The sequence below is a fragment of the Eschrichtius robustus genome, chromosome 1, assembly GCF_028021215.1.
Source record: "Eschrichtius robustus isolate mEscRob2 chromosome 1, mEscRob2.pri, whole genome shotgun sequence".
In the NCBI taxonomy this organism is placed as follows: domain Eukaryota; kingdom Metazoa; phylum Chordata; class Mammalia; order Artiodactyla; family Eschrichtiidae; genus Eschrichtius; species Eschrichtius robustus.
Window position 1 is genome coordinate 36,962,923 of NC_090824.1, and position 13,719 is coordinate 36,976,641.

General features: G+C 45.6%; 1 protein-coding gene across 2 annotated transcripts in view; it reads right to left on the reverse strand.

Moving 5' to 3' along the window:
* Positions 1-13,381, reverse strand: part of PLEKHG3 (pleckstrin homology and RhoGEF domain containing G3) — a 42,091-nt gene extending 28,710 nt beyond the window's left edge. For both annotated transcript variants that reach the window (XM_068544103.1, XM_068544117.1), the window contains exon 1: positions 13,202-13,381. The gene's annotated coding sequence lies outside the window, so the exon portion shown is untranslated. The remainder of the gene's footprint in view (positions 1-13,201) is intronic.
* Positions 13,382-13,719: the final 338 nt, after the last annotated feature.

The window sequence follows — 13,719 nt, forward strand, 5'->3', positions numbered from 1 at the left end:
ACCTGGTCAGACTCAGCCCAGCTGAAAGTTGCAGCATCGGGGCTCAGATGACTTCCATCTAAAAAAAGGACTACTCAAACTCACTCAAATTTATGCACAGTATAAACCACATGCCAGGTGCTGGGGACGTAGCAGTGAATAAGACAACTCCTTACTGGGGACTTCCCCAGCAGTCCAGTGGTTAAGACTCTGGTGCTTCCAGTGCAGAGGGCACGGGTTCAATCCCTGGTTAGGGAACTAGGATCCCACATGCCACGTGGGGTGGCCCAAAAAAAAAAGACAAATCCTTACGATCATGGAGCTTACATTCCAATATGGAGGAAGGTCACAAAAAGTAGACAAATAGCTAATATATTTCTGAATAGTGATGTGTTAACAGTGATAAGATAAAACAGAAGAAAGACAGTAGGACTGGGGGGTGGAGACATTTAGGGAGGCCTGGGAAGGCTCTGAAAAGGTGACTCTTAGGCAGAGACCTGTATGACAGGAAGCAGCCAGACATGCAAAGTTCCTCTGCCAGTCTTTTCCTCTACCCCACCTCAGCCACTCACCCACACATTTGATATGTCCTAGACCTCATCACCACAATAAGTGCAGACTTCCAAAATACCTTGCTTTTAAGCATCCCACTCTTTGCAACCCAATGAAGAGGAGATCAGTATAAAAATTACAAACCACACAATAAAACAAACCATGACAAGCGAATCAGAAGATGGAACAAACTGGTACTCCAAAAGCTAGAAATAAAAGAAAAATCTGAAAAAGACTTTGAAAAAGTACTGAATGGAAATAAAATACAGTTGAACTTTGAACAACACGGGGCTTAGGGGCACCAACCCCCCACACAGTAGAAAATCTGCATATAACTTTACAGTCAGCCCTCTGTATCCACAGTTCCGCATCCGCGGACTCAACAAGCTGCAGATTGTGTAGTATTGTAGTACATATTTATTGAAAAAGATCCACATATAAGTGGACCCATGCAGTTCAAACCCAGATTTTTCACGGGTGAATTGTATACAATATTGACATTTCAAAGCCAATAGGTACGTTAAACAGAAAATTAAATACAGCTAAAGAAAGAATTAGTGAAATGGAAAAAAAAAACTGAGGAAATTATCCTGAAGTAGATGCAAAGAATAAGATAGAAAATATAAACATTAAGAGACAGAGGTCCATAGAGTTCCATAGGAAGAAAAAGGAAAGAATAGGGGAGCGGCAATTTTCAAAGATAGAATGTATATGAATTTTCCAGAACTGAACATAGAACATTTGTCCTCATATTGAAAGCACAACTAAGTTAAATTTAAAAGAAGTTCACATTTAGACACATCATCCATAGTATAAATGCAGAACATCAAAGACAAAAAAGAACATCTTAAAGGATTATAAGGAAATACCATGAACAACTATATGCCAATGAATTAGATAAGTTAGATGAAATTCCTAGACAAATTCCTAGAATGACATAATCCAATGATTGACTCAGGAAGAAATCTGAAGAGACCTGTTAATAAGTAAAGAGACTGAATTAATAATTTTTAAACTTCCAATAAAGAAAAGCCCAGGACTAGATGGCTTCACTGGTGAATTTACCAAACATTTAAAGAATTAACAGCAATTCTTCACAAACTCCTCCAAAAAACAAAGGGACACTTAACTCATTCTATGAGGCCTGTTGTCAAGACCAAACAAGATATCACAAGAAAAAAAAACAGCTACAGTCCAACATCCCTTGTAAGTATGGCTGTAAAAATCCTCAACAAAATACTAACAAACTGAATCCAGCAACATATAAAAAGGAGTATACACTATGACCATGTGAATTTATCCCAGAAATATAAGATTGGGTTAACATCCAAAAATCAATTAATATAATTTTAAATATTAATAGAATAAAATATAAAAACCACCTGATCACCTCAATAGACCCAGAAAAAACATTTGACAAAATCTGACACCCTTTCATGATAAAAACACCACACAAACTAGGAACAGGAGGGAACATCCCCAGTCTTACAAAGAACATCTACAAAAAACCCCACAGGCGTTTCATCTTAATGGAGAAAGAAGGAATGCTTTCCCCCTAAGATTAGGAATAAGACAAGAATGTCCCCTCATGATACTTCTATTCAACACCATACTGGATTCTAGCCACGAAAATTAGGCAAGAAAAAGAAAAGACATTCAGATTGAAAAAAAAGAAGTAAAACTATCTCTATGCATAAATGACATGATCTTATATATAGCAAATCCTAAGGAATCCACTAACAAAATGATTAGAACTAATGAAAGAGTCCAGTAAGATGGCAGGATACAAGATCAATACACAAAAAATCATTTCTACTCCTATATACTAGTAGTGCACAATCCAAAAATGCAATTAAGGGGAATTCTCTGGCAGTCCAGTAGTTGGGACTCCACAATTTCACTGCCAAGGGAGCAGGTTCAATCCCTGGTTGGGGAACTAGGATCCTGCAAACTGCATGGTATACAGCCCACGCCCCCCCCCCCCAAATGCAATTAAGAAACAAAACAATCCCATTTATAACAACAGCAAAAGCATTAAAAACTTTGGAATATAGTTAACAAAAGGAGTGTAAGACTTGTATACTGGAAACTATTGAAAGAAACTAAAGACCTGAATAAATGGAAGGACATCCCATGTTCATGAAGCAGAACACTTAACATTCTTAAGGTTAGCAAAATTGATCTACAGACTCAATCCAATCTCTTTCAAAATTCTAGCTGGTATTTTTGTAGAAACTGACAAGCTAATCCTAAAATTTGTATGGAAAAGCAAGGGAGCCAGAAAAACAATCTTGAAAAAGAACAAAGTTGGAAGACTCACAGTTCCCAATTTCAAAACCAACTACAAAGCTATAGTTACCAAGGCATAGAGACATATAGATTAATGCAACAGAATTGAGAGTACAGAAATAAAACCTCACATTTACAGTCAATTGATTTTCATTAAGGGTACCAAAACCATTCAATAGGAAAAGGATCATCTTTTCAACAAATGGTGCTAGGACAACTGTATATTCACGTGCAAAAGAATGAATTTGGACATCTAGTTCATAACATACACAAAAATTAAGTCAAAATGGATCATAGACCTGAAAGTAAGAGCTAAAACTATAAAACTCTTAGAAGAAAATATAGGGGTAAATTTTTGTGAACTTGGGTGAGCAATGGTTTCTCAGATACAATAGCAAAAGCACAAGCAACAAAACAAAAATAGATAATTGGACTTCATCAAAATTTAAAACTTGTGTTTCAAAGGGCACTATAAAGAAAGTGGACTAGATCATTTCACAATGTATACAAATATTGAATCATTAAGTTGTACACCTGAAACCAATAATGACATATCAATTACACCTCAATTTTTTTAAATTTTTAAATTAAAATTTTTAAAAGAGAGAAAAAAAAAGGTGAAAAGACAAATCACAGAATGGGAGAAAATATTTGTAAATCTGATAATAGACTTGTATCCAGACTATATAAAGAACCCTTACAACTCAACAATAAAAAAAAAACAAAACCAATTTTAAAATGGGCAAAAATTTGAATAGATATTTCTCCAAAAAAGATATACAAATGGCCAATAAGCACAAGAAAAGATGCTCAATATCGTTAATCATTAGGGAAATTCAAACCAAGACCACAACTAAATCTACTTCCTACTCACTCTAGGATGGCTAAAATCAAAAGCATGTTCAATAACAAGTAATGGTGAGGATGAGGAGAAATTAGAACCCTTGCACATTGCTGGTAAGAGTGTAAAATAGTGTAGCCTATTTGGAAAACAATTTAGCAATTCCTCAAAAAGTTAACTTGTAAATAATCATCTCCCAGTAGGTCATATAGAAGCTAGGGGATCTATATGCTGCGTACAAAAAGTTGTACACAACTGTTCATAGCAGCATTATTTATAATACCAAAAAGTGGAAACAGCTAGAATGTCCAAATGTTAGTGAAATAGGGGCTCTCATGTTTCTGGTAAGAACATAAATTGGTTACAAATCACTCAGGGACATTATTTGACCATATCTTGAAAAGCAACTGATGAATGGATAAACAAAATGTAGTATACCCATACAATGGAATATTATCTGGCAATAAAAAAGAATGAAGAACTGATAACATGCCACGACACGGATGAGACACGGATGACTCGAAAACATTACGTTAAATGAAAAAGGCTAGTCAACAGAACTATATATTGTACGAACTCATTATGTAAAATGTCCAGAATAGGCAAATCTAGAGAGATAAAAGTAGATTAGTGATTGCCTGGGGCTAGGGGATGGAGGAAATAGGAAATGATTGCTAAAGATACAGGGCTTCTTTTAGGGGTAATAAAAATGGTTTAAGATTACATAGTGGAGAGAATTCCCTGGTGGTCCAGGGGTTAGGACTCCGAGCTCTCACTGCTGAGGGCCCAGGTTTGATCCCCGGTTGGGGAACGAGGATTCCACAAGCTGCCGAGCAGCAGGGCCCACAGGACAAAAAAAAAAAAAAAAAAGATGCGGGGATAGTGGGGGTGGTTGCACAGCTCTGTGAATATACACTAAAAACCACTCTACATGGGTGAATTTTAAGATATGTGAAATATATCTCAATAAAGTTATCAATCAAATCTTAACAGTAACAAGTCAGCAGGAAAAGCATAGACTGTTCAATAACTAGTACTGGAAAAACTGGCTAGTCCTCTGGAAAAAATAAAATCAGTTCCATCTTACAAGGTTGAGTGGTTCTCAACCTTGGCTGGACATAAAAGTCACCTGGGGCATTTCATAGCCACGCCTAGGCTCCACCCTGAGATATTTTAATTTTATTGGTCTGATCTGAAATGAGGCTCAGACAATAGTACTTTTTTAAAAAGCTCCTCATGAGGCTTTAATACGTAACCAGAGTTGAGAACCATTGTCACATAAAAGAAATACATTCCAGGTGAATTTAAAATGTAAGTGTGGAAGCAAAACTTAAAAAGAAAATATACTAAATATGTTTCTGTAAAATCAGAGTAGGAAAAGATTTCTTGAACAAGACACAGAAAGTATGAACAAAAGACTGGCAAATCTGACAACATTAAAATTAAAACTTCCCTATGAAAAATGACATTAATAAAGTTAAGACAATCCAGAGCTATATGTAATGAATATAACCTAAAAAGATTATTTATTATCATTTATTTAGCATACATAAATATATATATATACTTTTTAACTCCTAAAAATCAACAAGAAAAAGAAAATGGCAATTAAAGCTCTGAAAAAGTACCAAGAACCTCTAACTTGTCACAGGGTGGGGAGCTGGGAGCAAGGGAACAGATGTTGGAGACTTTTCACTGTATTACCTTTCAAGTTGTGAATCATGTGGATACATTACCTGGTTAAAAATTATTTTTTTAACGTAAAGGGCAAAGCCTCACAGAATAACACGGTTAGCCAATAAACATGAAAAGTGCTCATCCCTATCTTTAATCAAAAGCACTTATTTAAAATACCAATTTATAAAATAATTTTAAAATACCATTTTACATCTACTAGATTGCAAGACACAATCCAAATGTTAGTGAAGTAGGGGCTCTCATGTTTCTGGTAAGAACATAAATTGGTTACAAATCACTCAGGGACATTATTTGACCGTAACTTGAAAAGCAAAATTTATAACCCAGTAGTCCCACCACTGATATACATGGTAGAGAAGACTGGTGCATGGATAATAAATACAGTTACTACTTATAGTGGTGAGAAAATGGAATCAACCCAAATGTCTGTCCATAAGGGAACTGTAATATGCAATAGAAACCATATAACAGTTCACCGAATAAACTAGATTTAAATATTTCAACATGGGTCAATCCAGACAACAATGTTCATTCAGCATGATGCTATACAAGTCAAAATTGAAACAACATGAAACTATAAATTACTTACAGACAACAGTAAAAAGTATAAAAACATTCATAGAAATGATAAACACCATATTCAAGAGAATGTTACTTCTGGGGCAGGAGGGAGGGAAGAGAAAGCTATTAGGAAGAAAGAGAAAGCTTCAGTTGCATCTGTAACGTTCTATCTCTATAATAAATGAGAGAAGTAAATAGGATAAAATTACCATTTGCCAGATCTGGATGGTGGGAACAAGGGGGTAGGGGTTCTGACACAGGGGCGGGCCCCGCCACCCTGGAGACAGACCGGAACAACCAGCACCGAGACTGCACAGCACAGCATCTCCCAGCAGCATCCAGAACCGAAACAAAGGAACAAAAGCTCCTGACGGAGAGAGGCCTAGGATTTTTGAAATTGCAGCTCCTCCCTAACATTTTCTGGCCTCAGAAAGTGTTGTGTGGCACCCAGGTAGGTGCTTAAAATGTAAATGTATTAAAGGCATTCTTGTTTCCACTGAGGCAAGCGCCCTTTAGGATAACTGGCAATCTGCTATGGGTGGAGCTGAATTAAGTTTGGGCCCATCCTGGCTCCACAGTAACACAGTAAAACCTTGACTAGCCGGAACCCCTGCAGAGAGAGCTGTCCAAAAGCCATGTTTTCAAGAGTGTGCCCGGTTTCCAAACAGTCTGGGGTAGAGCTCAGTGCGCGTGCTCCAGGGTCATTTAGAAGTTCAGACCTCATCCCTGCCAAGTCTTAGCTGAGAGATCTCAGAAAAGTTACCTACCTTGTGTGGGTGGACTCAGTTTCTTTATCTGTAGTTGAGGGTACCACCACTTATTTTTTGCCTTGTTGAGAGGACTAGTGATATTACCTAAGAGTCAACACTTATAAAAATTTTAGGGCTTCCCTGGTGGCTCAGTGGTTAAGAATCCGCCTGCCAATGCAGGGGACACGGGTTCGAACCCTGGTCCAGGAAGATCCCACATGCCATGGAGCAACTAAGCCTGTGCGCCACAACTACTGAGCCTGTGCTCTAGAGCCCACAAGCCACAACTACTGAACCCACGTGCCACAGCTACTGAAGCCTGTGCGCCCAGAGCCTGTGCTCCGCAACAAGAGAAACCACCGCAATGAGAAGCCTGTGCACCTCAACAAAGAGTAGCCCCCACTCACCGCAACTAGAGGAAGCCCGCGTACATCAATGAGGACCCAACACAGCCAAAAATAAATAAATTAAAAAAAAAAATTTTTTAGTCAATCTGACTGGGACATCTTTTAAAAACATGTTACACGCTTCCTTCCCTGCCTTCCTAAACAGTCAAGGGAACATCATTTAACCTTTTCTTGATGACTCAGCGTCACAATTACCAGCAAAGCATCAATTATCAAAATAATGATCCCCCCAAGGGCCAAGGCGTGCCAAGCCATTCCTCCTAAATAAATGACCCCCGGCTCTTATGCTCGTGCTTGCTTTGCATAGTGTCTTGATCTCTGTCCACAATCAGTGTCAACTCTCAGTTGCACTGTGGTCATTTTTCCTCTCTATGCTGGTCTCTTTACACTCTCCTTTGCTGCTTCCTTCCAGTTGTGGGCTTGGAAATAGGATGACACAACTCCTATATAAGAGTTAAACAGGGTCTTAGGGAGCTGGTGTGAAAAAAATGCAGGAACTTGAGTCCTGGCTGATCTGGAGACCTTCTTGGCTACATGCAGATAAGCAAGGCTACTGGGTGGCCATGTCCTGAATAGGGTAGGAGAGGTGTTATGGGATATTATAGGACATATTATGGGATGAACTATATTCAAGACTATAAGTACACCCTACCATCCTCTTTGGACACAACATGCATGGGGGCAAACTCTCAGCAGGCCCGGGAGGACTGGACCCAGTGATCCCAGGCACCCTTTCACTTGCCCAGGCTGGAGGAATACAGAGCTGCCTGCCCCTGTGCCAGAGCAGCTGACCACAGGTTCAACATCTTAGAATCTTATACTCTATCCTAGATACTTCCAGACAGGATTAGAACATTTGTGAAGAGCGTGAAAATTTCTCTAATTCCTAAAGGTTCATCACACAGTAGGGTTTTACTTATTCAACAAATATTTATTGGAATCCTACTATGCATCAAGCACTGGGGATGTAGCGATGCACAGGATAGAGACCACAAGAATACTGGTTCTCTTTTCCTTTCAATAAACACTTGCCATCTATTGGTCAAGAACCTCTGATTTATGTGTGTGTGCGCGCGCGCGCGCGCGCGCGCGCGCACACACACACACACACACACACACACACACACACAGTCTTGTGGCCTGGGGAGTAAAGGATATGACTTTTTAAGAGCTTCCAGTACCTGTAGAACCCATCTTTCCTCCCAAGATCCCGTTACCATAGTGAAATAGACTTCACTCCTGTAGCATCTCTCCCTCCAGTCCCAGCCAAACTCCAGCAACAATCAGAGCAACCCCTAGTACCCTCAAACTCTATCTCCCAAAAGGCTACATGCACAGTTACCATTGTGCCCATTAGTACCTCATTCAGGTCCTGCGGTTGGCCCAGACTCTGCTCAGCATGAAACAGAATTTGAGAGTCCTTAAAAATCCATTCCTTGAGCTTAAGCCAGGAGGGCTCCCTCCCCAAAGGCCAGCAAGAGAACTATAAAAAGCCCCATTCTCCCTTGGCTGGCATTCCCAGACGGCAACAGCCCACCAAGGGCTAGGCTTGACCCCCACCACTGACTTCTTCCTCTAACTCCATGGAACAAAAACTGGAGCAGATGAGATCACCGAGCCCAGACTGCCCTCAGGGTGGGACCCCAGCACAAGCCCATCATGCCCTGTTGATTACACTTTACACTGTTCTCCATGCTATGTGGGAACAAAGATGACTCAAACAGAGTCCCTGCCTTCAGAGAGCTGCTAATCAAAATAAGAATAGAGCAGAGACCCTGTTAACAAGGCCAGCCTTTATCCCAGACAGCCAACACCCAGAGGGCTGCCAGCATCTCTGGATGTACCTCCTCCTTCTGTTCACAGGTTAGTTGACCCTACCCAGTTTTCATTCTCCTCTGACTGGAGGTCACCCAACATCATAAAAATGCCTGAGGCTGTTTGGGCCTTCCCAACCACTTCCTCTGAAGCCATATTATATCTAGCTTTACCTGGTTTCCAGGCACCAACCGGCAAGCCCGGAAAGCTTCTTCACCACAGGGCCTGCTTGGCTGTCCAGCTCATGCAACAGGGCTCTTAGAGGGAGTGGTCTGGCTGATGACCACTCCCCCCGGGACCCGCCCTCCACCGCCCATCCCTGCTTCCTGAGCCAGGGCCAGGCCCCCAGGAAACCGCTCACCGCAGCTTTTGACAGCAGGCTTTGAGATCAGGCCCCTCCCTTTAAGGTCCTGGTTCCAGCGGAGAGGGGAAGAGACTCCTCAGATTGCCTGGGTGGAAGCAGTGCAGAGCTGAGTAGAGTCCAGCCAGACTCTGAGCGCTCATAGTGCCTGTCCATTCTGTTACTCAAAATTCTGGTCCATGGTGGACACTTCTTGAAACTTTTTCTGGGGCTGCCTCTAAGCCTCCATCAGAATCCTCTTGCACCTCTGCAGGCTCTCCTAAAACAGCTCCACCCACCATCTGCCCGGCTTTCTCCTGCCCCTCCCTCGTTTTCACCATCCCTTTCTCTCCCTCTTTGAGCGTAATTTATCTACAGGACGTTGGGGGAGGGGCAGATAGCCTTCCCAGCTGTGAGGCAGAGTAGAGAGGCCAGGAACGAAGGTGTGATTCATCAGGGCTGCTTGGAAGCGAGGGGGAATTCCAGAGCAAGGGAAGAGAGTCAGGGCTGCCCCCAGTTCACCCTGTCAGCAGGGGAAACAGCACACACACCTGGGAGGCCCACATCCTCAACCCCCCCAGAATCTAGGATATGGTTGAAAAGTCTCACCAACTAGAAAGTCTGCACTAACTAGGGTTTCTGTTTTCACCTGCCTCTAATTCCCCACTTGCCTAATTCTTGAAACGGAAAGCTTTTCATTTAGCAATGGCATTAAATATCTTGGGCTACCCCTGCAGAATTTGGTTGGAGAAATAACAAAATAAAAGACTATCACTTACTGATGACCTCTATAGGCTCTGCTAAGCCTTTAACACACGTTAGCTCATTGTTCAGTCTCACAAAACCATATGTGGTAGGTATGATGACTAACTCCATTTTACTGGTGAGAAACACAGGCTCAAAGGAGTTTAGCACCGCAGGGCTAGCAAGCTGTCAAGCCCTGCAGTGAGTTGCTTGAACTGGGTTTCAAGAAAAGGAAACCAGAGACGAAGGGAAACTCCTCCTTCAGGTATTATCAAATAGCCCTTCCTCGGGATGCCTCCCAGGCCACCCCATCTAAAATGCCATCTCACCCCCGTCATGACAATTCACATCCACCTTCCCTATCATATTGCTCTGCTTATCATTAACTTGCTTTCCACTATCTATCTTGCTTATTGACAGCTTCCCCCCACTAGAAGCCAGCTCCATGAAGTCAATGACTGTCATATGTTTTGTTCATTGCTGTGTCCTCTGCGTCCAGCATTCATATATAGTAGATGCCAAAAAACCTGTTGAATGAATGAATCCTTTAAAATAGAACTAAGAAGTGTGAGTGTAGGAAGAAAAAGAACATGATTCATCCATTCAGGGGAGGAAAGATGAGAAAAGATGGTGAGAGAATCTGGCCAGGGGCAAGTTGGGGGCTCCAGATGGGACCTACAAGAGGAAATGAAGGTCTGCCAGGTCCCTCGTGGACTCCAGTAAAGCCTTCCTGCTGGCAGTAGTGATTTCCAGCTGCCAGGGCCCCAACCTGAGGGCTTCTGCTGGGGAGGGCGGGCTTGCAACCCTGAAACAAAGGCCTATGGACATGCAGCTGGCCAGAGAGGCAGGACTGAGCAGCGGCCTGGGCCAGAGGGGCAGCCTGGGATGGGGAGAGGGGGGCAAATGAGGAGTTGAAGACAGCCGTCAGTGCAGCTGCAAAGGCAGCACCCTTCCAACGCCCAGAGTCCCCTCAACCCTCAACACAACAGGGAATAGCTAGTTGGTTTCCCGATTAACCCTCCAAAGTCAGTGCTCAGCCTGGGCTTGTAGCGACCCCCAGACTTGGCACCAGAGCCTTCACAAGGTTCTGAGAGGAGAGTGGAGGTGAAGGGGCAAGCCATACATCTGGAACACAGTTCCTTTTCCCTTCCTGCCCTGGTCATCCCTCAGGCCATGGCCTTTGGCCACCTCCAGGGTAAACACGGTGACCCTGGGATAGCTGTGGATTTGGTAAGGCAAATGTTTACCCTGGAGCTATTACAGGCCAGGGGTGTAAACATCCACCATTGGCTCCTGGTATCTACCGTCTCCTTGTGGCACACATGGGATGTATCCAGTAAATTGTAAAGCTCTTAAGGGCCTCTCCTAGCCACAGTGAGCCCTTCATTTTGTACAGGAGTTTATGCAGCACTTTCCACGTACGTGGCTTCCTTTGATCCTTACCACAGCCTCTGTGAAGAAAAGCAGGCAAGTCCCCAACTCTACTCATGTGGAAACTGAGTCAGAAAAAAATATGTGACTTGCTCAGGTCATGTTGGGAAAAGCATGGATTAGACCATGAGGAAATCTGAGTTCTGGTCCCTGTTTGGCCAACAGGAGCCAGGCTCCAGTCACGTCACATCTCTGGGCTCTGCTGCCTTCATGTGTAAATGGCGTAGGCACATGGGAGGTGCCTTCCAGCCCAAATGACCCTAGCAATCTTTGATGCCATACAGTAGAGCCAGGACTAAAGCGGAGGCAAAATCCTGTGCTGGGCTCCCATGCCAGTGCTCTTCCCACTCTCCCCGATGTGCCACTTCTAATAAAATGCAGTAGAAAAGCCCAAGGCAGCTCTTAAGCAAATCACTTCCTCTGCTTCTAGGACTTGGTTTACCCCACGCAGACTCCCTGTCCCATCCCCAGAGCAAGACATCCAGGGATCTAAGGGGCTGCCCAGCCTTCTGGGAAGGGAGTGGGGGCAGCAGAGACAGAGGAGTATTAACAGCAGGAGATGAGATGAGGCATCCCAGGACCACAGGGAAGAGGGTGAACAACAGAGGGAAGGGGTACACCTTTTTTGGGTTCTTACTCCCTAGGTTTTCTGCTGGAAATGGTTAGGGTGAAGTCACTCCCAGCTACGTCACTCAGGATTCCATTCCCAGTCCAGCAACGGCGAGGCTAGAAAGGCACTTTCCTTAAGGGAGGCCGGCAATGTGCTCAGTGGGGAGCCCTCGGGGCTGTCATTACTCTCCCTCATTATTTCTTTGAGCAAGGTTGGTGTGACTGAGCTGCGTGCAGAGGCAGGGCTGAGGAGACTCTGGGAACCCCCAGTCCAGGGTTCCCTGTAGGGCGATGCAATCCGGATCGCCTCCTGGGGGCCCCAGAGCAGGAGACAGGCAAGTGACTTCGAGGGTGAAACTCTTACAGTGGCCGCTATAATACCGCCCCACCCCCGGCCACACCCCTCCAGCCTCCCACCATTACGTTTCCCACTCCGTTCTTCCTTTTGTTTTCAAAAGCAGCTCCAAAGAGTAAAAGTAGCTACCTAAAAACGTCTTGAAACTTTCGAGTTTGCACGCCTCCTCCTAGCGTTCCAGACCAAAGGGCTGCGAATAAGGAGAAAATCAACCAAACCGGTTTCGGGAGTGGGTGAGGTCGAGGGAGGCAGTGGCAGGCAGTGGCTTCTGTGCTTTCGGCTCCCCGACACCCCATTGCTGGCACCCACTCTGATCCCTCCAGGACGCGAGCTGAGATTCCCAGAGCGAGTACTGTGTGACACCAACCCGGAACAGGCTGCTGGCGCCTTTGGGCTCCCGGGACCAGAGGCTCGGGTCCTTCCCCAAAAGAGTCCACCCCTCCCGGGCCCACAGTCCGAGGCAAGTACCAGCCCTCGGGCAAAAGAGCGCGCAGTGGGCGCGGGTGGGCGCCGCCTCGAGGGCTTCCCGAGTTTCAAACTGCGCCTCTTGGGAGTCACCGGGCGCATTCGCTCCTTTCGTTTCCGGGGTGGGGGCTAAAGGACAGAAAAATGTCTCCTTGCACGAGCCTCCCGCGCTCCAGCCCTCGGCCTGGAGGGTCGCCCTGGGAGGAGCCCACGTGGCCCCGGGCCCCCCTCTGCCGCGCCGAGTCCTCGCCCCGCAGGCGGCTGGGGCGGGTGCCCGGGAGGGCGGGGGCTTCAAAACCACTCCAGGCACTGCCGCTCGGCCCGCTGCGCCCGCAGAGGACGCGGGGAGAACCGACGGACACTCACCGAGCAGCGGCCGCCCGGCTGGATCCAGAACGCACGGCGCGCGAAGCCACCCAGGTGCCGCCGCAACGCGGGCGCGAGTTTGAATGTCGCTCCGGGAAGGGGCCGAGGCTGCCGGCTGCTCCCGCCCACCGCCAGCCCCTTGGCGGCCGGGGCGCGGCCAGCTGCGAGCGCGGCCCCCGGGGACCCCAGCCCGCGCGCGCCTTCCAGCGCCCGGCAGGAAGTCGGGGCCGAGCAGAGCGGCAGCAGCCGCGGGAGGGGACAGGGAGGGCGGACCAGGAATTTTTCCAGTGGGTGGAGACTCGGGCCAGCGACTGGAATCCCGCGATTGGCGGCTCAGCGGGGGACGGGGGCAACCTCGCGGCGCTGCGAGCTGGAACCCGGGGTAAAGGCTGCGGCGGCGGGAGGGGGGCTTGCGCGCCGCTAATGATTAACGCCCGCGGGTGGGGCGAGCGCGCGGCCCCGGCGGTGTCCGCTCGGCCGAACGCTAGCCGCCCCCGAGCAACCTAGATGCGCTAAGA